Below are 24600 nucleotides of genomic sequence, written 5' to 3'. Positions count from 1 at the left end.
TCTACTATACTCCTGAGGTAACCACATGAGATGATTTTTTTTCAGTAATGAGAACATTGCTAGAATCACAATACTAGAATTGTAAGAATACCTGTCCCCATAAGGCTAGTTTGTCAAGAGAAACTTAAGCCTAAATGAAATTCCGCATCATGCTGCAACAGAGATTGAAAAATTTTTGTACTGAATCTTTAGAGACAGTTTTGATAGAAGTTACTCTTAGTAAATGACAGAAGCAGAGTAGAACTCATGTCTTCTGACTTCCTCCCAGTGGACTTTCCATTGGATTTCATTGTCTCATTTGTCTTTGTGTGTGTGTGTGTGTGTGTGTGTGTGTGTGTGTGTGTGTGTGTGTCCTATTCAAGAGCTGTTATTTTTCTTTTCTTGACCTATTCTTTATCATGGATCAGAAGAAAACTAAATCAGTGTTAAATGGTGAACAATTTTCTTTTTTTAGGTTTTTTTCCAAGGCAAATGGGGTTAAGTGGCTTGCCCAAGGCCACACAGCTAGGTCATTATTAAGTGTCGGAGAGCAAATTAGAACTCAGGAACTCCTGACTCCAGGGCCAGTGCTCTATCCACTGCACCAACTAGCCACCCCAGTAAACAATTTCTGAAAGCATACCAGGAAGACCTAGAGAATAATAGCCTGCTGAGAATAGGGTAGATTTTTTTTTATTTTGGTTTAATTTTTAATTTATCTTTTCACAGTTTCTGATTCAATTCAATTCAATTCTACCCACTCAGAGGATACTCAATGACCGTTAATTAAAGAAGAAAGAAGTCCAGATTTAAGTGTTAAGAAAGAGTATATTGAGAAACTACTTAGCACTGATGTGTTCAACTATACTTGACATAATGGATAATAAAGCATGTTTATACCTTGTTATAAAAAAAGAGACTGTGGTATCAGAGAGCCCATGATCTCTGTAGCAGAGTAATTCTCCACACCCATTAGTATAGTTCAATGAAGTGTTTTCCTTTTCTTCTGACCCTACCTGATAATATTAGAGACAAGGTCTCTAAAGTATCAATCACAGCGTAATTAACACTTTGAAAATTTTATCAATATTGGATTGTAGTTGAAAGAGGACTGGAGTCCTGATCTTATAGTCCTCAAAAAGGAACTTGAATATTGATATCTCCCATTTATTAATTGTATAACTGAGGGCATTTTGTAATTTCTATGGACAGCAGTTAACTTATCTGTAAAATTAGAATAGATTATTTCTAATGTTCCTTTGTGCCAGGTACACAAAGGGAAAAATCTAAACAGTCTCTGATTTCAGGACAAATCAGTTTGTTGGGGGAAATAGCATATACAGCATTTACTTAAGTAAAATATTTACAGATTCATATATACATATAAATATATATATATGAACATACAAATACATACCCACATATATAGTAATTCAAAGTGGGGATATATACCTATATTCTTTGTAATTTATATTAGTGTCCAGTAAAATGAAGGGGGTTAACATATGAGAAAAATAAGAGGCAACTAATTTAACCATGAAGTTTTTTTTCTAAGCACTTGTTTTCATCTGAGACACACACATATGAAGGTCTACAAGATCTAGGAATCCCTTAGAATTTCATTTGAATGTTTTCATCAGACTGAAATAATGAGATAATAATAGCAAGAGACAACATATAAAGAAGTAAATTAATTCTCTCCAAATATTTATGATTTGTGTAATCTATAAGATGTAGTTTTATTTGAAGTTTTGATTATTTTGATATCACTATTTCCATATGCAAAGATAGATAGATGGTAGATAGCTACTTAGTTTGTAAAAGATAACAGAAGAAAAATAATAATGTAACACCTTCTGAGTGACCAGAAAATTCATAGAAAAACCCTAAAATAAATTCTCTAGCTCTGCCAATATGTCTTTATCATTCTGTATTCGTCTACACAAATGTATTACAAAATCACTGTGTTTATAAGTTACAAGTAAAGAATTCAAGATAAAAATGAAGTTATGATATAAACATTAACTTCCACATGTAAAAATAAAACTAGTCACTAAGAGTTATTGAACCAATAACTGTGTAAGATTAAAAGGAAGAGGGAGGGAGCCAAATTGTTTGTGGAGAACTACTAAAAACACTTCAATTCTCTTTTCTTAATTAGTAGAGTTCCACAATTCTAAGCAGTGTGATGAACAGAAAATGATATTAATCTTATATAAAAACTAGAAGAGTTAAATATCAGAAAGAAGAGATTTACCGGGATATGGTGGTCAACGTTTGCTTCACTGTTTCACCTGGCATAAGCTTTCAATCTTTTATAGCATATTAAAGCAACAAATGAAAGATATTTTCCAATCCTAGTAATCTGGCTGCCATATAAAGATATGAATGATTTAATATGATCTTGTCAATTTAGTTATGCTATTCAGATAAAAGTGCTTAGCAAAATGTATTTAAGAATGTGAGCCAGAAGACTTAAAAGATTTCTTAAACAATCCTTTACTTTCTTATTTTCCAGAATTATATAATATCCAACTTATTTGCATCTCCTGTTCAAAATTAAAATGAAAAGGTGAATAAAAATGTAACCTTATATTAAATAAACTTTCATCTTCAAAATTACTTTGTTTCATTCAAGTACTTAATTTGTTTACACTTATTCTTCATCGTAATTTTTTGCATGTTTTACAAACAATATCAATTGTTTTTTTCTCAATTGCTTTTCAGAGAAAAGAATGAATAGTTGTGTGTCTAGATAATCACTGTTTTCTCACAAACCAACAAGATTTATGAAAGCAAAGGTTAGTTGTTGGATCCCATCTTTCCTTTTAGGGATTTTTTTCCTTTTGGATTTATATAAAAAGGGTAGGATAATTTCAATCATAGGGATGGAGAGAGTAAGGCACTAAGGTTTCTGTTCCAGGGACCTCACAGACAGCCTAATGGTATAGTGGATATGATTTCAAATCATGACAGCAATACTTTTATAGTCATGTACTTACATGACCTCAGTCAAGATAACCTAACCTTTATCAATGACAGTTTCTCCATCTATAAAAGGAAAATGTTAATAATTTCTACCTCACAAAGTTTTTGTGAGATTCAGATGAATAGGTATAATAAAATAGGTAATTGGTTAAGTATTTTGCAAACTGCAAAATGAAACAAAAATGTCAACTATTAAAACAATAAGAATAATATGTGCATACAATGAGTAGTATTCTATAACTATTTGCTGATTTAGTCATGTATAGAGAATAATTGAGGTTTCATTGATAACAATAGATTTAAGTAAAATTGAAATAGAAGAAATTGAAATTCTTATGCTTCATTCCCTATCTAGTTTTTTCTAATTCTAACCTAACCTCTTCATTTTATAGGCAAAGTGACTGAGGCTCATTAAGGAGAGGTGAGTGGTCCAAAGGCACAGAACATGTTGTTTTATAGAGCTAGATCTGGAACCTAAATCTCTTAAATCTTAAGTTGGGCATTCTTTTCAATATACTATGCTATCTCCCCATGTGGGGTGATGTGCCCATTTAGCAAATGGCAGAACTAGGTCTAGAATCCAGGTACTCTTTCTTTGCAGAATGTAAGACCTTATTTTTTTAAATAGCATTTCATTTTTTCTAATTACATATAAAGATATTTTTCAACATTCATTTTTATAATATTTTTGAGTTCCAATTTTTTCTTCTTCCCTCTCTCTCATCTCCCCTCCCCAAGATGGCAATCATATTTCCACATTAGACAGGTTGTAGAAGTAATAGAGCAAAAGAGAAAAAAATCAGAAATAAAAAATCAAAACAGTATGCTTCTCTCTGCACTCAGACTCCAAAGTTTTTTGTCTGAATGTGGGTACAATTTTTGGGTATAGTCTTTTAAAATTTTCTTGGGTCATAGAATTGCTGAGAAGAGGTGTCAATTATAAGTTCATCATCACACAGTGTTGCTGTTACAGTGTACACTGCTCTCATGGTTCTGCTCACCTCACTCAGAATCAATTCATGTAAATCTTTCCAGGTTTTTCTGAAATCTGACTGTTCCTCACTTCTAATAGTACAATGGCATCCCATTGCATTCATATACTACAGCTTTTTCAGTCATTCCCCAATTGATGAGCAATGCCTCAATTTCTAATTCTTTGCTACCACAAAAGTGTTGCTATAAACATTTTTTGTACATATAGTCCTTTCATCCTTTTTATGATCTCTTTGGGATGCAGAACTAGTAGTGGATTGCTGGATCAAAGTATATGTGTAGTTTGATTGCCCTTTGTGCAGAACCCAGGCCTTCGGACATTTGATCTATTGTATTTTCCTTAATGCTGAATTTATTTATATAGCTCAGGTACCATCTTCTCTCCATCTTTCCTCTTACCTTCTCAATTATGAGCAGTTTTCTGCCTTAAAATTCTTTACACGTACTTTGTAATTGTATTTGTTTTCTTGTTTGCAAAACCAGATTACGAGCCACTAGCATTTTTATTACAAAATAAGAAATTGAGGCTTAACCAGATTAACACAGCTAGGAAATATTTTGAATCAGATTTAAGTACTGGTCTTTCTGACTCCAAGTCCAGTGATATTTGCTTTGGGTAGAATAGATGTATACTCTCAAAAATTTCCTTTTACATTGAAAGATATTTCAATTGATCTCCAGATTCTCAAATCCTTGGGCAATGTTTTGTACATAGTAGGCAGTTAAATGTTTTAACTGAATTGTATGAATCATCATCTTCATTATATATAATCTCATATAATTTTAGGGTATATATTAGCAGAAATTTCCTAAAAGTTGACATTGGTTGAATTTTCTTTTCTCTGCTCCTTTACAACAACTCAATATTAGTGATCTATGTAGATGTGGTAGGCAGAAATGAGAGAAATATGATAAGGAATTTTTTTTAAAAAATACTGAATTTGCAATCCTCAGATTGTAAATTCTCTTTGTATAATTATCTTCTTTGTCTAATTATCTCCACTTTTCAAAGTGAACTTGTTTCAATCAGTTGAAAAACTCTAGGAAATTGATGTTGACTTTGAACTGTTTGTTTTCTGAATCAATGATGATGATGATGATGTTTGTCCTTCATTCTTGAAGAAAACCATGGCATTAGTGATGCCATAACAAACACTTGAATTGGATTTGTCTGAGGGGATGCAGTGCTAAGCCACTAGTCTTACTCCCTCCTCCAGAGCCATCTGGGTCCAGTGGTCAGATATGCATCCCGATGACTGGAGATAGCCCTGGATGAAAGGCAGTCAGGATTAAATGACTTGCCAAGGTCAAACAACTAATAAGAGTCAAGTGTCTTAGGTTGGAATTGAACTCCTGTCCTTCTGACTTCACTCTGTTGACTGACTGTGTTCCTCTGCATTGATACATAAGTTAGAAGCATTTTGTAAGTAGATAGAATAGCTTTATTTATTTCTGTATCTCCTATGATACCTAACACAAGTCCTAGAATATATAGGTGCCCCATAAACATTTGTGGATTAAATGCTCATGGAAACTTATGTTTGTGTGTGTGTGTGTATGTATGTGTATGAATATATTTTGTTACTGCTTCTTTTATTATTGTTTACATTAATGTGGAAATTATTGTAATATGAAAAGTCATTTCATAAACCTAAAGATGGAAAAAATTAAGGCAAATGTTTCGAACTGACTACAGTAATACTTCTCTAACCCTGAATATATTGGAGGAATAAACAATTTTCTTGAAATAGCAAATCCTTTGTTTTTGGTGTCTGAGACTCTGACTCATCATACATCTGGTAATTTAATTTTCATTTAACCTTAACTCAGTCTCATTTCAAATAAGATTAAACTAAGTCAACTGCAATAGCCATATATAATTGAAGGCATAGATTTCAACATAATTAGTCCTGGATTACTGTCTTTGATAAATTGGATTGCATTTACCTATAGGATTTTTTTTTCTTTCCCACTACTATTTGATTGGTCATATCAGTGAATTTAACACATTAAAAGTGTTGGTTGCCTTGATACAGAGGAGTAAAGACTACATATATATATATATACATATATATACTTATATAATATATAAGTTAACTGTATTTAAATAGCTACTCTGTAATAAATCAACTAAAATATTAATTCAAAATACTTTCATATATTCACAGACTAATTTAAAACATTTGTTATTAAATGAAGTATGGCATCATCTAATAAGTAGTGTTAGTACAATTCAGTCATTAAATTATTATTGTTTAGTAGTGTTCAAGTCTTTCTGACTCCATTTTGGGGTCTTGGCAAAGATACTAAAAGTTGCCATTTAATTTTTCAGTTCGTTTTTGCAGAGGATGAAAGTGAAGCAAATTTAAGTGACTTGTCCAAATGTAAGTGTCTGGGGCCTGTTTTGAAACTCATGAAATTGAATATTCTTGATTCCAAGTTTAGTTCTCTATCTACTCTGCCACCTAGCTCCCCTCATTAAATTAGAGGAAATGAAATTCAATAAACATTTATTAAATGCTAAGTACATTTAAAAACATACTATGTGATAGAATAATAAGTACAAATAATGGGGTCCCTATTCTTCAAAGTATTTTGCATTTGAGGCAGTAAGAAATATAAAGATATAATTACAAAAATCAAGTATGATAATTTCATAAGAGTTGCACAAAGTTTTGAAGAAGAAGAGAAGAACTCAATTCTGGACAGTGGATACAGTAGGAAAGAAGGAAGGAATTCAAGGATATAAGATCATATATTACAACAGAAGATTAAAGTAAAAAAAACAAAGCTTCCAGGTATGACCTTTCTAAGAGCAGAGGAACTTTCTTTTGTTGTTCCTGAAATACTACATGTAACCAAGTTCTACTTCAGATATGCTCCATTAGTAAGGTATAAATAGAAGAACTGACTTTTGGACTCATTGACTTTGACCTTCATGCATTTGCTTACTTGTTAATTATTCATCATATACTCATTATGCAAAATAACATAAGGAAACACGAGACATCTAGATAGTACAGTGGAAAGAGCTGATGTAGAGTTGGAAGATCTGAGTTAAAATTCAGGCTCAAATAATTATTAGCCATGTGACCCTGATAATATCCCCTAATCTCTAATTTATTTTCCTCAATTTTAAAATAGAGATAACACCCAATTCTCAAGATTTTCATCAATATAAAATGTGATAGTGCTTAACACAGTACCTAGCACAGAGTAGATTCTATATACATACTAGTTAACCTTATTTTTATTACATGCAGTGTATGTCACTAAGCTGAAACATGCTTCCAAAGATGAATAATTTTTGAGAATTGATATAAAACATAATAGCCAGATGTCTGTGATAGAGCAGAAAAGGAGATTGCCAGGTGTTCCCAGCAGTGAGCAAGTGATAACAGATGGACAGTCCAAATGTTATCCCGATATTCACACAATATTAAAGAAGACTCCTAGTTGATCAGACATTCTATATAGGAAGCCATAGGCAAGAATTGCATAAGATGAGGTGGGATATGATTTCAACCTGGATATTTTAAAGAGTACTAGTACCAATGAAAACATGAAAGCATTGAAATGTGTGCAATGTATTGTCCCAAGTTGCATGGAGAAAGAAAAATGAATATATTTTTCCACTGGCATGAAACTTATGGAGTACCATAATCTTATGGAACACCTAAAGAATATCCTACTCGTCCTGTAGACAGGAAGTCAAGAGTTCAATCCAATCCCCAAAAAACTACTAACATCTGCCTCAATTTTCTCACCTGTAAAATGATGATAATTGCAAACCATGAAGAGCTAAATCAATGCCATTATTACAGCATTGTCTTTAACCACAAAAATGAGAGCATTGATTTACCTCTTCAAAGTTTGCAATGTGCTTTACAAATTTTATCTCATTCCATATTGAAAACATCCTGTTCTATTTTCTTCATTTTACTGATAGGGTCAAAGTGCCCATCATCACTTTCTGAAAATTCAGCTAAGATTTTGGGTGGGTTAAGCACATGACTTTATAAGATATTGTTCTACCTAAGGAAAAGGTTGAAGACTTTAAGATTTGCCTCATTTTCCTTTCTGAAAAATATAATTATCTTCCCTACAAGTACTCAGGTTAAGAATTAAACATAAATATGTTTTATTTATACTAAAGGATTGAAAGGACCAATTTTTAAGCCCATAGACAGTCTATAAAAAAAATCAGTATTTCCTACAGATTTCTATTTAATCCTCCAGATTTAGAGAACTCTACTCTGTGGTTCAGAGTAGCAAATGAATTAACATTACTCTCTTGCTCTAAGACTGAAACATCTCATAGAACTAACAATATAAATGAAAGGCAAAGTATATATCATCAGTATAGCTTTGATAATATAATACAATGCTGTGATGAGGTTTTTTCATGGTGAAGAGTACTGCCTCCCATGAAAAACCTAGATGATCATAGAAAAGTATAGAAATCGCTTCTTAAGTCTGTGAGAAATTTTATATGATCATAGTTTTGGAATTGACCCTAGGTAAAAATATATATGATTCATAGCAAGATTTTCCTTTTAATTAATACCAGGTCAATGTTACACGTATGGGTGTTTCCACAAGACAAATCTTATGTCATTGATGTTGACTGAGGGTAATTCTCAATATTATGATTATTTTGCTCTGAATATTTTAGAATTGATGTCTTCTATAGGTTGACTTGCATAGAAAGGAATTAGAAATTAAATTAGGTGGTCATATGAAAACTCTTCTAATTGAGCAATGTTCTTGGATAAGTCAGAAATCCTTAATCTTTTTGTGCTATTTTTGCATTTCCCCTAACGATTTGAGTGCATCCAAAGAGGAGTATTGTGTTAGTACTGACACTGAAATCTCTGAATACTCTTAATTCTGCTCCCTTACTTAAAAGGATATGAAGGGGTAGCAGAAACCACCATAACTATACCAGATAAAACTTCAACATCTGCTTTTTTTCTCCCCAGTCTCCTGGGTAGGGCTTCATGATATAGAAGCAGTTTAGGGAAAATAATTTTCAAATAGCAAAGTCATGAATGAGATTCTTCTTAACAATAGTGATTGGTAATAATTTGATAGTTTTAAAGTAAATGTTGAATTCTTTTGGATATTTTAGCAAAAGTCAGTAAAAATTTAAATTATTTAATTATCTCCTGATGATCAAAAATGCATTTTACTGTTATGTTATTTTTAAGTATTATGATAGTTTACTTACCTGCAAAAATGTTAGGTATTAAAATAAATCCCTACCCATACTCAATTATTCAATCCAGTTAAAGATATTCTGCCAAGAGTTTTCACACTGTAACAGAAGTCCAAATTTCAAATAGTAATTTATACAATGCAGTCTTTTTTTTGCAAGGCAATGGAGTTACGTGACTTGCCTAAGATCATACAGCTAGGTAATTAAGTGAATTCAGAACCTCCTGAGTCCAGGACTAGGATTCTATCTACTGTGTGACCTAGCAGTACTGAAAATGAAGTCTTAAGGAATAAAATGATAAGTTGAATTCTATTCCACCACTTTATTTTGCTATTTCAGTGACTATTCTCTCATTTATCTGGATCCTCCTTCCAGAGAGCCTAACTTAAATCTATCTTATTTGACTCTTGTTCACGTCCTTTCATAAATGGGTCACTATAGTTCAACTGGCATGCATGGCAACTTCCTTTAGATTATTTTTTTAATTGGATGAAAAAACATGAGTTTTTTTTGAAGAATTATGTATATTCATGTTAAGAATTCACTGGCAAAAAAAGAAAATGAAAGAGAATGACCATAAGATTATGTAGGAGTGAAAATGGAAGTAACTATAAAACACACACAAATACAGAATGGTTACATAAGCAGGAAACAAGGGAAGGAAGGGATCAAACTACAATGATCAGAAAAATAATCAGTAAAGGATAGACTGGTAAAGGATAGACTATAGACATTAGTAGGCAAGGTCCAGCATCTGGGAAATGAGCCAGTGGGAATCAAAAATGTAGGACAGATGACAAAGAAATAAAAAGTCAAGGATTTAAGTAAAAAAGGCCATAAAGAGGCCAGATCCAAAACAAGGTATCTAAGAAACATCTTGTAAAATTAAAATCATAAGTGTTTTCTTTGCCTTCCAATGCCAGAAGAGCAATGTGGAGAAGAAAAATTAGCTGGGATATAAATGTGTGTGTGTGTGTGTGTGTGTGTGTGTGTGTACACATATTTATGTATATATACAAGGGGAGAGAAAGTTCCTACTCTAATATTAAGGGCTCAGATTTGCTAAATAAAATTTTAAAATGAAAGAAATATATTATCAACCATATTATGTCTGGGCACCATCTTGCTCCTAAGAATAGCCCCCAAAATGCCAACTTAATATTCTAGTATTGGAATGTGTTTGTAGGTTTCTAATTCCAAAGAAAAAAAAATTGATACCAAAGCTCATGTTCACAGGAATAGTGATTTTTCAGTCAAATTCTTTGATACTTTTTACTAAATTTTCTCATCTTGCTCTTTCAGCTTTAATGTTTATATAAAAAAGGAAAGAAAGAACCACCTTTAAAGAATCTTCTGTCCTTTAAAAACTTCCCTTGTACTTAAAAATGCATTTTTAACAGCACCAGAAATTAACCTTCCTATATTCAAATATTTATATATATGCCATTAAACATAGAATTAGTATTGATTTGTAAATATTTAAATGAAGGTAAGTGCTAATATAAAAACAAATTATACCCTCCAGTACAAATAATATAACAGATTTTTTGATTTCTACACAATTTAATGTATATTGGAAAAAGTCATAATCTGTAACATTATTTTAAAAATTTATGAAACTTACTTTAATCAGTTAAATAGAGTACTCCTATTTATTATAGATTTTGAAAGATCTGAAACAAGCAATCATACTTAACATGAGTTAATTGAAAATAAGCAAAAACTGCAAGTAAGTTATTGCTGCTTAATAAAAAGACAGTAGTATATAATGTTAAAATTGTAAGATAATACATTCTTAATGCTTAAGATCATATACTTAATATTCATATGATTCCTGGGAAACATTATAACATTTCTCTTTTTTCATATTATTTTATTCATAATATGATTAAGAGTGAACAGCAAATAAATGAATTGATGATCATCCCTTTTGTTTCGTTATTAAGGAGAAGATGATGGACAAGATGGCAATAAAAATATTACACTATATCAGATTACCAAGATACCAGAGAATTCAGACTTTTTTCTGTTTTTTGAGTCTTTACAGACATTTCCCCCTTAATCCATCAGTCATTCACAGATTTCAGTCTCTGGAGACAAAAAAATACTTTTCCACACCTGGTACACTTTTCATTCAGAGCACATTTATCTAAGCATTCAAAAGTAATGGAAAAAATCCAATGATCCATAAACTCTGAGGAGATCAAGAGCTATTCTCTAAGTATTTTCACTGTGGAAAAATTATTTCTATAATTTTCAACAATGGACTTCTAATTTTAACATTCTAATAATATTTTTAAAAATTAACATTTAAAAATTTTAAAAATGAATACCTCATAACTGATAAGGGTCAAAGAGAAAGACAAATGCTTCTCATGTGACATCTGACTGCATGGTGACAGTTTATGTTCCATTCCAAAAAAAAGTCAATGAAAAGATGAGTTATTTCTTTACAATATATAACTGATACCAAGATCTTTGATAGAAACAAAAGGGAAATTGAACTAGAGGCAAATCAAATGGGACTGTAAAATAATTAGAGAGATTTTTAGTTAATCTTAAACAATTACATTTTTGTCCTAATTATTAAAACAAATATAAAATGACATGCATTTCCTAAAATATTCAGAAAAATTAATACTCATCAGCTTACTATTTAGCTTACTGAATTTATTTTCAGTCAAGAGTTGCTAGATAGGGACGAAGCCTATTTGGTGGTAGGAGAACAGCTTTTACTAGGAGCTATCTCCAAAATATTTGAAAAACCTTAAAATTATGACTCTAACTAAATAGATATAGAAAGATTCAGTGAGGCAATTCTCCAGACCAAGGGAACCTGGAAAATATTGGGAAGTTTTTTTTTTTTTTTCCTTGGGGTTAGAGGGGCAGCAGAATGGCACAGCAAAGGAGCTCCAACCTTCTAGGAGCAGTACCAGGGGACCTGGGTCCCTGGGAGCCCTGGCTCCTGGCAACAGAAGCAGTTTCTTGATCTTTCACCCCAGGGAGCACCTCTGGCAGAGTGAGCACAAAACCCAGGCCAGCATGGACCTCCTCAGTGCTGCTGTGGCCCTAAGCACAGTACAGATTCCAGGAAACAGAAGCAGTCTCACAGAGTGGCCCAGCAGCTTGTCCCAGAACAATCAGCCCACGGAAGGTAAGGGAGTGGAGGGAGACAGTCGAGGTCTCTCCCCTGTCCCTGGGACAGGACTGTGGGACTTTCTTTGTCCATATTCAGACCCTGGTCACAGTCTGGGGCCCCCATATTGTCATACAGCAGGAGCCTTCCTCACAGCCTCAGGGCAGAGGGTTGTGTTTGTAGTCATTCAACAGACCAGGAGAGCATTCAGAAACTCCCATAACAACTTGAAGAAACTGAGGTCCTTGTAGGGGTGTCCCCAAAATACTCAAAAGCTCAGGAAGTACCTTAAAACAAGGCACAGGCTTGGAAAGTGAGTAAAGAGAAAAAAAGGAACCTGACCATAGACAATTACTTCGGACCCATGGAGGACCAAAATACATACTCTGAAGATGAAACAGTCCAAGCTTCTGCATGTAAAGACACCAAGATATATAGAAAAGTTGGTCTCAGGCTGTGACAGAGCTCAAAAAAATTTTGAATTTCACACAAGGGAGGTAGAAGAAAAATTGGGAAGAGAAATGTAGAAGATGCAGGAAAAAACATGAAAACCAAGTCAACAGCTTAGTTCATTCAATCAAAAAATAAAATAACATGTTAAAAAGCAGAATAGGTCAAATGGATAAAACAGTTCAAAAAGTTATTGAGGAGAAGAATGCTTTGAAAAGCAGAATTGGCCTGATGGAAAAGGAGAAAGAAAACTCTCTGAGGAAACCAAATCCTTCAGATATAGAATGGAGCGAAAGGAAGCTGATGACTTTGGGAGAACTCAAGACACAATAATTCAACACCAAAAGAATGAAAAACTAGAAGAAAATGTGAAATATCTGAATGAAAAAAAAAAACTGATCTGGAAAAGAGATGCAGGAAAAATAATTTAAAAATTATTGTGCTACTTGAAATTCATGGTTAGGAAAAGAGCCTTGACCTCATTTTTAAATAATCTCTACAGGAAAATTACCCTGATATCCTAGAAGCAGATGGCAAAGTAGAAATTAAGTCCCTCCATCTCCTCCAAAAAAGAGATCCAAAAAAAAACTCCCAGGAATATTATAGCTAAGTTCCAGAACTCCCAAGTCACAGAAAATATTACAAGCAGCCAGAAGGGCACAATTCAAATATAATGGAGCTACAATCAGGATTACCCAGGACTTAGCAGCAACTATATTAAGGACTCATAGGCCTTGAAATATAATATTCCAGAAGGCAAAAGAGCTCGGAATGCAGCTGAGAATCAACTACCCAGCAAAACTGAACATCCTCTTCCAGGAGAAAAGATAGACTTTCAATGAAACGGGAATTTCAAATGTTCCTATTGAAATGACCAGAGCTGAACAGAAAGTTTGACCTTCAAGTACAGGACTTAGGTTTAAGCATAGAGAGTGGATGAGAAGAGTAAACTATGAGGGAATTAATGATGAAGAATTGCATGCATTCCTACATGAGGAGATGACATTGATAATACTCGTATGAACCTTCTCATTTAATAGAGCAGGTAAAAGGAGCTTTTATAGATGATGTACAGGAGAGAGCTGAATTTGAAGATATAATATATTGTAAAATGGAGTCAGTGGATGAAAAGGAAATGTACTGGGAATAAGAGAAAGGAGAGGTAAAATAGGCTAAGATATTTCATGCAAAAGAGTCAAGAAATAGCTTTGCCAATGGTATGGAAGGAGGGAAAATGAGAGGGAATGAAGGAGCCTTCATTATCATCAGAAATGGCTCAGAGAGGATACAACATATATAATTAATAGGGTATAGAAATACAGAAGAAAAAGGAGAAAAGCAGGACAAGGAGAAGGGAAGGGGGATGTGGGTGATAGAGGAGAGGGTAGATCATGTGTGAAGATAGATATAACACATTTTCTTTTTTTTTAACTTTTTTACATGGTGGTGGGCTGGCAGTGGGAAAAAATATAATAGATGGAAGTGGGGAGGAATTGATAGAGGGAATTACAATCAGCAACAGTTACTGTGGAAATTTCTATGATGGACTTAAGATAAAGAATGTGACAAAGCTGGTGGTATCAGAACAAAAACTAAAACAGATTTTTTTCTCTTTCTTTCACTTTATTTCTCATTAGGTTTTATATTTTGTGGGGGGAGGGGTGTTAAAACAAGAATATTTTGGAAATGTGCATATAAATTAATGAAAATTTAAAAGAAATTGTTAAATAGTGAGCCAAAAAGTAGTAACAAATATGCACAGATAAGCAAAATTCCTACAGCAGCACATATATATATATATATATATATATATCTCTGTGTGTGTGTGTGTGTGTGTGTGTGTGTGTGTGTGTGTATTCACACAGATGGAATTAAGTAATTTGCTGTATTTATTATAACTTAAAGAAGCACGGTAAATTTCAAAGTATTCAGATATTAAGACTTCGGGGTTTTGGTTTTTGTTTCTTTGGGTTGTCTTCCCTCTAAAGTGTTCCTGCTATATAGCAAAAACCAAACAGGTTGCTCTTTCAAAAATTTTAAGAAAGGTCTAGTTATTAGACTCCAAACCAAGAACAGAAACTTATATTTTCAAAGAGAAGGAAATATTTAAAAGGGAATTGAAAAATCAAATTTCTATCTAAGGAAGTTGAAAATAGTTTGAAGTATTAAGTCCCGATATAATCTTGTTTTCTTGGAAACTTGTTTTGATAATAGAAATAATAAAATGAGACTTGTAAAAGAATGGTTGCTGTCATATTAGCAGGTAATAAAATTATAAGGGTCCCTGGCTTCTTAGATAATTTTACTATTATTAGTCCTTCAGTATTGAAGAAGACCACAAGAAGCAATCAAATGATTGGAGGCATGAGTTACCTAAATATGTTCATTATAATGAGGAGTATGCTGTGCAAGGTATCATTCTCATTTGCCTTTACTAGAATCATTATACCCCAAAGTATGATTGATAGATTTATAAGGGTTTTCCTAAAAGACTGCACCTCTATTATTATATTGCTCTTTATTAAGGTAAATAGATTTCAACCCTAAATCTGAAGCTATCTGGTGAATAAGAACTCATTTTATTATATATGAATATTTAATTACATATATGTGGAAAGAGATACTTTTTAAAGATTTATAAAGTACTTTATTTTTTTCCAATTAAGAAACATTTTTTCTCCCTGTTGGAGATAATGAGTAGAAAACTGGTAACAAAAAATTCACAGATAAGCAAAATTCCTACAGCGGCCATATCAAAAAGCAAAGAGGGTCTCATTTAATTTATTTAATCAATTCCATAAAGAAGTGGGAAATATTCATCACTGGTCAGGACATTGATTTGATTTCTTGTCTTTTACTTTCCTCACAGCAACAGTTAGGTAGAAGGACTATTATCATAATACTACAGCCAAACTATTATGAGACTAATATTAATATATCTTCAGCAATGAAGATTACCACCCATCCATGTCTTCCTGCTTTTCTCCATTAGTTTGCTACATGGTTCTAGCTATTATATCTAAAATCTCCATAATCTGCTTTATGGATAGTCGAAAAAAATCTGTCTAATCATTCATTTTTACTTTTTTAATTTTTCTTCTTTTGTCTTTTTCTTTGATAACATTCCTGAGTGATTTGTTTTTTAATTGAAATTTTATTTTATTTTTCCAACTACATGCAAAGGTATTTTTTAAAATTTATTCATTTGTTTGTTTGTTTATTTATTTATTTTTAGGTTTTTGCAAGGCAATAGAGTTAAGTGGCTTGTCCAAGGCCACATAGCTAGGTAATTATTAGGTGTCTGAATCCAGATTTGAACTCAGATACTCCTGACTCCAAGTCCAGTGTTCTATCCATTGTGCCACCTATCTGCCCCTTTAGTTTTTTTTAATTTTAAATTTAATTATTTTGATCTATATACACATGCATATTTTTAAGTTGCAAAATTTCCTTCCACCCTCTCTTCCCATTACCCTCCCTTCAGTGTCAGATATTCAGGTGAGCATTGTACTTACATATTTTGATACACATGTTAACAAATTAGTAATTTTTAGTATGAGGAATTATGATTAAGGGAAAGAGGTACATGAGAGATAATTTTTTAAAAATGTTCATCAGATTTGAAAGGATGAGTTTGTGTGTGTGTGTGTGTGTGTGTGTGTGAGCATGTGTGTTTGTGTTTTGTTTTGTTTTTCTTCCTCTGGATGGTGATAATATGGTCCATAACCAGTCAAATTCAGTTATCCTAGCTCTCTAGACTGCTGAGAGTAGCTGCTTCCATCAAGGTAGTTCATCTCACAATGTTGTGCTGATGTGTACATTTTTCTCTTGGTTCTGCTCCCTTCACTCAGCATCAGACCCAGTAAGTCATTCCATGCTGCTCTAGAGTCTAACCATTTGTGATTTATTATAGAACAATAAAATTCCATATTATTCATGTACCATAATTTGTTTAGCCATTCCCCCAACTGATGAGCATCTTCTCAATTTCTTTTTATTTATTCATTTATTTTCTTTAGTATATACATGCATATTTCCAAGTTACAAAATTTCCCTCCACCCTCTCTTCTCACCCCCTCCCCTCAGCAGATAAGAGTCTGATTAGCATTTTTACATAAATATTTTTTAAGCATCTTTACAAATTAGTAAAATGTAATTTGGCATGAGGAATTAGGATTAAGGGGAAAAAGATAAATAAGAGATAATTTTGATAAATTGTTCATCAGATTTGGAAGGGTTGGTTTTTTTGTTTTCTTTTGTGTTTTGTTTTTTTTTCTTCCTCTGTTGGGGATAATATAGTTCTTAGCCAATTAAATGTAGTTTTCCTAGCTCGCTGGACTGCTGAGAGGAGCTGCTTCCAACAAGGTTGTTCATCTCGTAATGCTGTTGTTAATGTGTATACAGTTCTCTTGGTTCTACTCCCTTCACTCAGCATCAGATCCTATAAGTCATTCCATTATTCACTAGAGTCTGACCCTTTATGGTTTCTTATAGAACAATAGTATTCCATAGTATATATGTACCAGGACTTGTTTAGCCATTCCCCAATTGATGAGCATCCCCCCAATTTCCAATTATTTGCCAGTATTCAAAGAGCTGATATAAATATTTTGGAACATGTAGGACTTTCCCCATCTTCTTTAATTTTTTTTTTCTGAATATAGACCAACAATTAGAATTACTAGGTCAAGGTGTATGAATGGTTTTTATTGCTCATTGGGCATAGTTCCATATTGCTCTCCAGAAATGTTGGATCCATTCATAACTCCACCAGCAATGCATCAATGCACCAGTCCTCCCACAACCTCTCTAATATAGATCATCTTTCCTTTTTCTCATCTTCGATAATCTAATTGGTGTGAGATGATACCTCATTGTTGTTTTAATTTGCATTTCTGTAACCAATAGTGATTGGGAGCATTTTATTCATATGACTATATATAGCTTTAATTTCTTCCTTTGAAAACTGTTCATATCATTTGATCATTTGGGGAATGACTTGTGACCTTATAAATTTGATACAATTCTCTATATATTTTAGAAATGGGACCTTTATTAGAACTACTGGTTGTGAAGATTGTTTCCCAGCTTTTTGCTTTCCTTCTAATTTTGGCATCATTGATTTTCCTAGTGCAAAAACTTAATTCAATATAATCAAAATCATTCATTTTGCAGTTCATAGTGTGCTCTAATTCTTGTTTGGTCATAAATTTATCCATTTCCCATAGATCAGATACATAAGAGTATTTTTATTCTATTAATTTATTTATGGTATCACTCTTTATGTCTGAATCCTGTACCCATTTTTTGAACTTATTTTGGTATAGGATGTGAAAGTTGAACCTATGTCTAGTTTTTGCCATACCATTGTCCAGTTTTCCCAACAATTTTAGTCAAATAGTGAGTTCTTTTCTCAGACACTGACGTTTTTGGATTTATCAAATAGTAGATTAATATAATCATTTACTGCAGTTTCTTTTGAACCTATCCTAATCCACTGAACCATTACTCTATTTCTTAACCAGTACCAGGCAGTTTTGATGACTACTGCTTTATAGTATAGTTTTAGATCTTGTAGAGCTAGACCGCCTTCCTTTACATTTTTTTATCATCACTTTCCTTGCTATTCTTGCCCTTTTGTTGCTCCAGAGGAATTTTGTTACTTTTTAGTCCATCTTGACAAAGTAGTAATTTGGTACTTTGTTTGGTATGGCACTGAATAAATAATTTAATTTAGGTAGAATTGTCATTTTTATTATATTAGCACGACCTAACCATGAGCATTCCATATTTTTCCAATTATTTAGATCTATCTTTATTTTGGTGAGAAGTGCTTTAGCATTTTGTACATAAAGTTTCTGTATTTGTCTTGCAAGGTTGATTTCCAAGTATTTAACGATGTTTACAATTATTTTAAATGGAATTCCTCTATCTCTTGCTCTTGGGCTTTGTTGTTCATATATAGAAATGCTGATGGTTTGTGTGGGTTTATTTTATATCCTACTACTTTCCTGAATTTGTTAATTGTTTCAGGGAGTTTTTAGATGATTTTCTCAGGTTCTCTAGATATACCATCATATCATCTGCAAAGAAACTTTTGCTTCCTCATTGCCAAATCTGATCACTTCAATTTCTTTTTCTTCTCTTATTGCTATTGCTAGCATTTGTAATACTATATTATCCCTCTCATTTTTCACTTCTTTGCCCCTTCAAATAAGGCTGTTATGAATATTTTGGAACATGTAGGACTTTTATCCTTTTTCATAATTTCTTTTGAATATAGTCCTCAAATTGGAATTGCTGTGTCAAATGATATTAAATGTATTATAACTTTTTGGGCAACAGTTTTATTGAACTTTGGGTGGTAGTTTTCAACATTTATCCATTTTCAAATTTATGAGTGCCACATTTTGTACCACCTTGCCTTCCATTTCACCTCTCTATGGTGACAAACAATCTGATAAAGTTGTAACATGTATAATATTGCTAAACATATTTCCATATTAGTCATGTTTTGAAAGAGAACTTGGAATTAAGGGGAAAAGAAAAAGCATGTGAAAGAAAGGTAAAACTTAAAAAAAAGTTAAAAAAATAACATATTATGCTTTGCTATGCATTTGAACTCCATAATTTTTTCTCTGGATGTGTTGGGCATTGTCCATAACCAGTGTATACAATGTTCTCTTGGTTCTGCTCACTTCACTCAGCATTAATTCATGTGTGTTTTTCATGTTTCTCTAAAGTTAGACCACTCATGATTTCCTACATAACATTTGTACTCTATAAGATACATTTGCAAAAACTTTTTCAGCCATTCCCCAATTGATGGACATTCCCTCAATTTTCAATTCATTGCCACTACATTTTTTATTATAAATAATTTTGAAGATGTGAGACTTTTCTGGTTATTTCTAATACTGGTATTTTTGGATCAAAGGGAAGGAATACTTTTATTGTTCTTGTTATAGTTTCTGATTATTGTCCAGAATTCCTTGATCATTTCACAACTCAACCAACAATGCATTCGTGTTCCAATTTTCCCATATACTCTCCAATATTGAATATTTTTCTTTTTTATCATCTAAGCCAATCTGATAGGTGTAGAGTGATGCCTCATTGTTTATTTAATTTGTATTTCTCTAATCAATAATGATTTGAAGAACTTTTTGGTCTTATGACAATAAATACCTTTAATTTCTTCATCTGAAAATTGTCTGTTCATAACCTTTGAGCATTTGTGAAATACTGATGATTTTTGTGGATTTATTTTATATCCTGCTTCTTTACTGAAGTTGTTAATTGTTTTAAGTAGTTTTTTAAATTTAATTTCTACAGTTCTCTCAGTATACCATCATAGTGTCTGCAAATAGTGAAAGCTTTGCTTCCTCCTTGCTAATTCTGATTCAATTTCTTTTTCTTCTCTTATTGCTTTAGTTAATATTTCTAATATAATATTGAACAGTAGTTGTGATAATGGCATGTTTATTTCACCTTAGATTGGAAATACTACTGGTTTATCCATATTGCATATAAAGCTTACTGAGGTTTTAGATAGATGCTGTTTAGTATTTTTGTAATTGTTTTTATTAAAGATATTATTTGAGTTTTACAATTTTCCCCCCAATAATACTTCCTTCCCCCCCACAGAAAGCAATCTTTCAGTCTTTACTTTGTTTCCATGTTTAATATTTTAAAGAAAGCTCCCTTTAATCCTATTCTTTTTAATGTTTTAATAGAAGTAAGTGTTGTATTTTGTCAAAGGATTTTTAACATCTATTGAGATAATGAGATGATTTCTGCTGATTTTTTTATTAATATATTTCCCTAATATTGAATCATGCTACCTATCTGGTATAAATGCTACCTGATCAAGGTGTATTATCTAAGTTAAAATCTGGTGTAATCTCTATGTTCAAATTTTATTTAAAATTTTTGCATCAACATTCATTAGCAAGTTTAGTCTATGATTTTCTTTGTTTGGGTTCTTTCTCATTTAGGTTTCAGCACCATATTGATGTCTTAAAAGAAATCTGTCAGAATTTCTCCTATTTTTTAAATGGGATATATACAAATGGAATTAATTGTTCCTTAAATGTTTTGTAGAATTCACTTATAAATACAACTGAACCTTGGAGATTTTTTCCTCAGGGACTTTATTGATATTTCTTCAATTTCTTTTGTTTCTGAAATGAGGTTATTAAGTATTTTACTTCCTCTTCTGTTAATCTAAGTAACTTATATTTTTGTAACTAGTCAATGATTTCACTTAGATTGTCAAAATTGTCATACAATTGGACAAAATGACTCCAAATTATTACTTTAATTTCATCCTCATTGGTGGTGAGTTTACCCTTTTTATTTTTGATACTGATAAATTTGTTTTTTTCTTCCTTTTTTTAAATCAGATTCACTAAATATTTGTATAAATTATTTTTTCATAAAACAAATTCGGTTTTTTCTTAGTTTGATGACTTTCTTGCTTTCAGTTTTATTAATTTCTCCTTTGCAAAAAATTCTAATTTGATAATTTAATGAGGATTTCTAATTTGTTCTTTTTCCTAGCTGTTTTAGTTGCATGTCCAATTCATTGATCTATTTTTTTATTTTATTCATATAAACATTTAGAGATATTAAATTTCCCCTAAAAACTGCATTGGTTGCATTTCAAAAATTTTGTTATGATATGTCATGGTTGTCAAGGCCTTAAATGAAATTGTTGATTATTTCTATGATTTGATGTTTGATACATTCATTCTTTAAAATTATGATCACTTTTACTTGTCAGTTTTTAATAATTCTCTTGTATGGCTCTCATTTCATTTCTCCATTGTCTTCTTTCTCTCTCCTTTGGTTTTTAAAATCCTTTTTTGAGTACTTCCAAGAGGTTTTTTAATTTGAGACCAATTCATAAACTCCTTTGAGGCTTCACATGTAAGCAATTGGTAATTGCTTTCCTCTTCTGAGTTGGCATTTTTATCATCTCTACCATATCTGTGTTCAATGGTTAACAATTTTTGTTTTCTTTTCCTCATTTTGATAGAGTTTTGCTCCTATTCCCTGTATAGGAGGAGGATAATTCCAAGGGATTATAATCCCAAGGATAGGATAAAGGAATATAATCTCAAACTTTTTGTGCTGGGGCTGAGATCTATTCCTGATTCATCACTTGCCAAAGTGCTTGTCTATGCAGCCCAGGCACTGTCTATGCAAAAGACATAGTCTATTGGGAAGATATGCTATTCCATCCTTTGCCCAAATATTTTGAGAGAAATAATTATTCATTGTTCACACACTCCCTTTTGTCGTCTATTATAATATAGGTCTTTATGATCCTCCTTTATGGCCAAGCTTTGCCTATGCAGTGGTTTCCTCTCAATATAGATCTGTCTGTTGAATCAGTGCCCCCAGAGTTCAGACTTTGTCTTCTGATCTATTGCTGTCCTGCTGCCACACAAGCTTGCTAAACCAGGACCTGAGCTGCACTGTGGCTAAGAGCATCCCTCCAGATTTGCAGTTCCCACCTATGCTGGGTTATATTTCTCTTTTACCCAGAAGTGACAGATATTTATCTAAGATCCTGCACTAGGCCATGAGTTGACAACTTGTTTTAATCTTTTCTTTTCAGGTTGTTTCTATAGCTTTAATATCTGTGAAGAGACTTTATTTAAAGGAGTTTCTGGGAAAACTTCACTGAGGAAATCCTCTCTTGAGTCATTTCTTGTTGAACACATGGTGCAGTCTAGTTTCTGCCACTAAATTTGTTTCAATGTCTCTCTTTGAGTTATTCTCGCTTTTTTATTTTTCAGACTACAGTTCTCATGAATATTATTTTGCCCATTCTAACATTAAGGACACAGATACATGATTGCTAAAAGATCCCAAAATGCTATAAAGCATTATTTTATCTAGATGTCATACTTTTAGAACTATCATTCAACAACACACAAGAGCAATTAAAAACAAATTTCTTACTAGATAATTACTTGACAATTTAGGCTCTTTGCTTTTTTTTCCACCTGTTTCTCAGTCTCAGACCATAAGATTTGTGCTATTAGTGTCTCTTGTAAAACTTCAAAGGCTTAAAATCCCACCATTTCACTTTTACAATAAAGTTAATAAGGACAGCTTAGTCACTAACCTGTAAGTGACTATCCAGCAGTCTTGGATCAGATAGTTGCTCTCCTTGAAAACATTTATCATGTATCTAGCACTGACAATGCTAAATCCCTAAAATAATTGTCACCTCAATTTCAAAGAGTAAATGGGCTTCTTTCAGATGTAATCATGCACCCTCACTTTTGGTTCTTTCTCTTAAATCCATGTAACAGATTTTCTTCAAAAAATAAATCCAAGTGTTTTTTACTTTTTTTACTCAAGACAATTCTTTTTTTTTAAAAATTATTATTTATTTATTTTTCATCCATATGCATGTATATTTTTAAGTTACAAATTTTCTACCACCCTCCCTTCCCTGACCCTTAACAGTGAACAGTCTAGTAAAAGCTGTGCACGTAAATTTATATTTAGTATATTTACATATTAGTAATTTTGTTTAAGAGGAATTAGGACTAAGGGGAAGAAAGAAAACCATCAGATAGGAAGGAAAGCTATAAGAGAAGATTTTTAAAAGTACACATAGTATACAATCAAATTTCATATATATTTGTTTAAATTTCCCTTTGAATCTGGATGATATAATAGGTCTCCCAGGGTTGTACTTGATCACTGAACTGCTTAGAGGAGCTGCATAGTTGATCCATTCACAATGTTGTTATATGTGGGTACAGTACTCTTGGTTCTGCTCCCTTCCCTGAGCATCAGTTCATATAATTCTTTCCATGCTTCTCTAAAGTCCAAACCCTCATTGTTTCTTATAGAACAATAATATTCTAAAGTCATATATCATAAATTGTTCTGTCATTCCCAATTGATAAGCTTCCTCTAACCTTCCACTTCTTTGCCACCATAAAAAGAGGTGCTAAAAATATCCTTGAACCTGTAAGACTTTTCCCATTTTTTATGATTTCTTCTGGATAGAGGCCTGGTATTGATATTTCTGGGTTAAAGGGCATGATCAATTTTATTGCTCTTTGGAGATAGTATCAAACTACTTTCCTGATTGACTAGAACAGTTCACAACTCTACCAACAATGGATTACTGTCCCAATTTTTCTATTCCCTCTCCAATATTGATCATTTTCCTTTATTGCCATCTTCACCAATCTATTAGGTAAAAGGAAGCCCCTCAGAATTATTTTAATTTGCATTTCTCTAATCAATAATAATTGGTAACATTTATTCATATGACTATATATATATAGCTTTATTTTTTTCATCTGGAAACTGCTTATTCATATCATTTGACCATTTATCAAATGTAATCTTATAAATTTGATCCACTTCTCTCTATATATTTTAGAAATTACCCTTTCATCAGAAATACTAGATATGAAAATTATTTCCCAGTTTGGTTTTTGCCTTATAATCTTCACTGAATTGGCTTTATTACAACAAAAACATTTTAATTTAATAGTCAAAATCATTCATTTTGCAATTTGTAATGTTTTCTATTTCTTGTTTGATCATAAATTTATCCCCTCTCCATAAATTTGACAGAAAATTGTTCTATGTTATTGCCCTTTATGTTTAAATACCGTACCCATTTCGACCTTATTTTTGTATAGAATATGAGATGTACATCTACGCCTAGATTTTACATAACCTTTTCCAGTTTTCCTAGCTGTTTTTGTAGAATAGTGTTTATCTTAGAAACTAATGTTTTAGAATTTGTCAAATAATAGATTATTAAAGTCATTTAGATCTCTTAACTTAGACT

The 24600-nt window shown here is 32.2% G+C and overlaps 1 protein-coding gene across 4 annotated transcripts in view; it reads left to right on the top strand.

Annotated features, from left to right (window-relative positions):
* Window positions 1-24600, top strand: part of LRP1B (LDL receptor related protein 1B) — a 2479914-nt gene that overhangs the window by 508447 nt on the left and 1946867 nt on the right. The window lies entirely within an intron of this gene.

This window comes from Macrotis lagotis, chromosome 1 (genome assembly GCF_037893015.1).
Source record: "Macrotis lagotis isolate mMagLag1 chromosome 1, bilby.v1.9.chrom.fasta, whole genome shotgun sequence".
NCBI classification, from domain to species: domain Eukaryota; kingdom Metazoa; phylum Chordata; class Mammalia; order Peramelemorphia; family Peramelidae; genus Macrotis; species Macrotis lagotis.
Note: the sequence above shows the minus strand (reverse complement) of the source record. Positions and strands in the feature narration are given on the sequence as shown.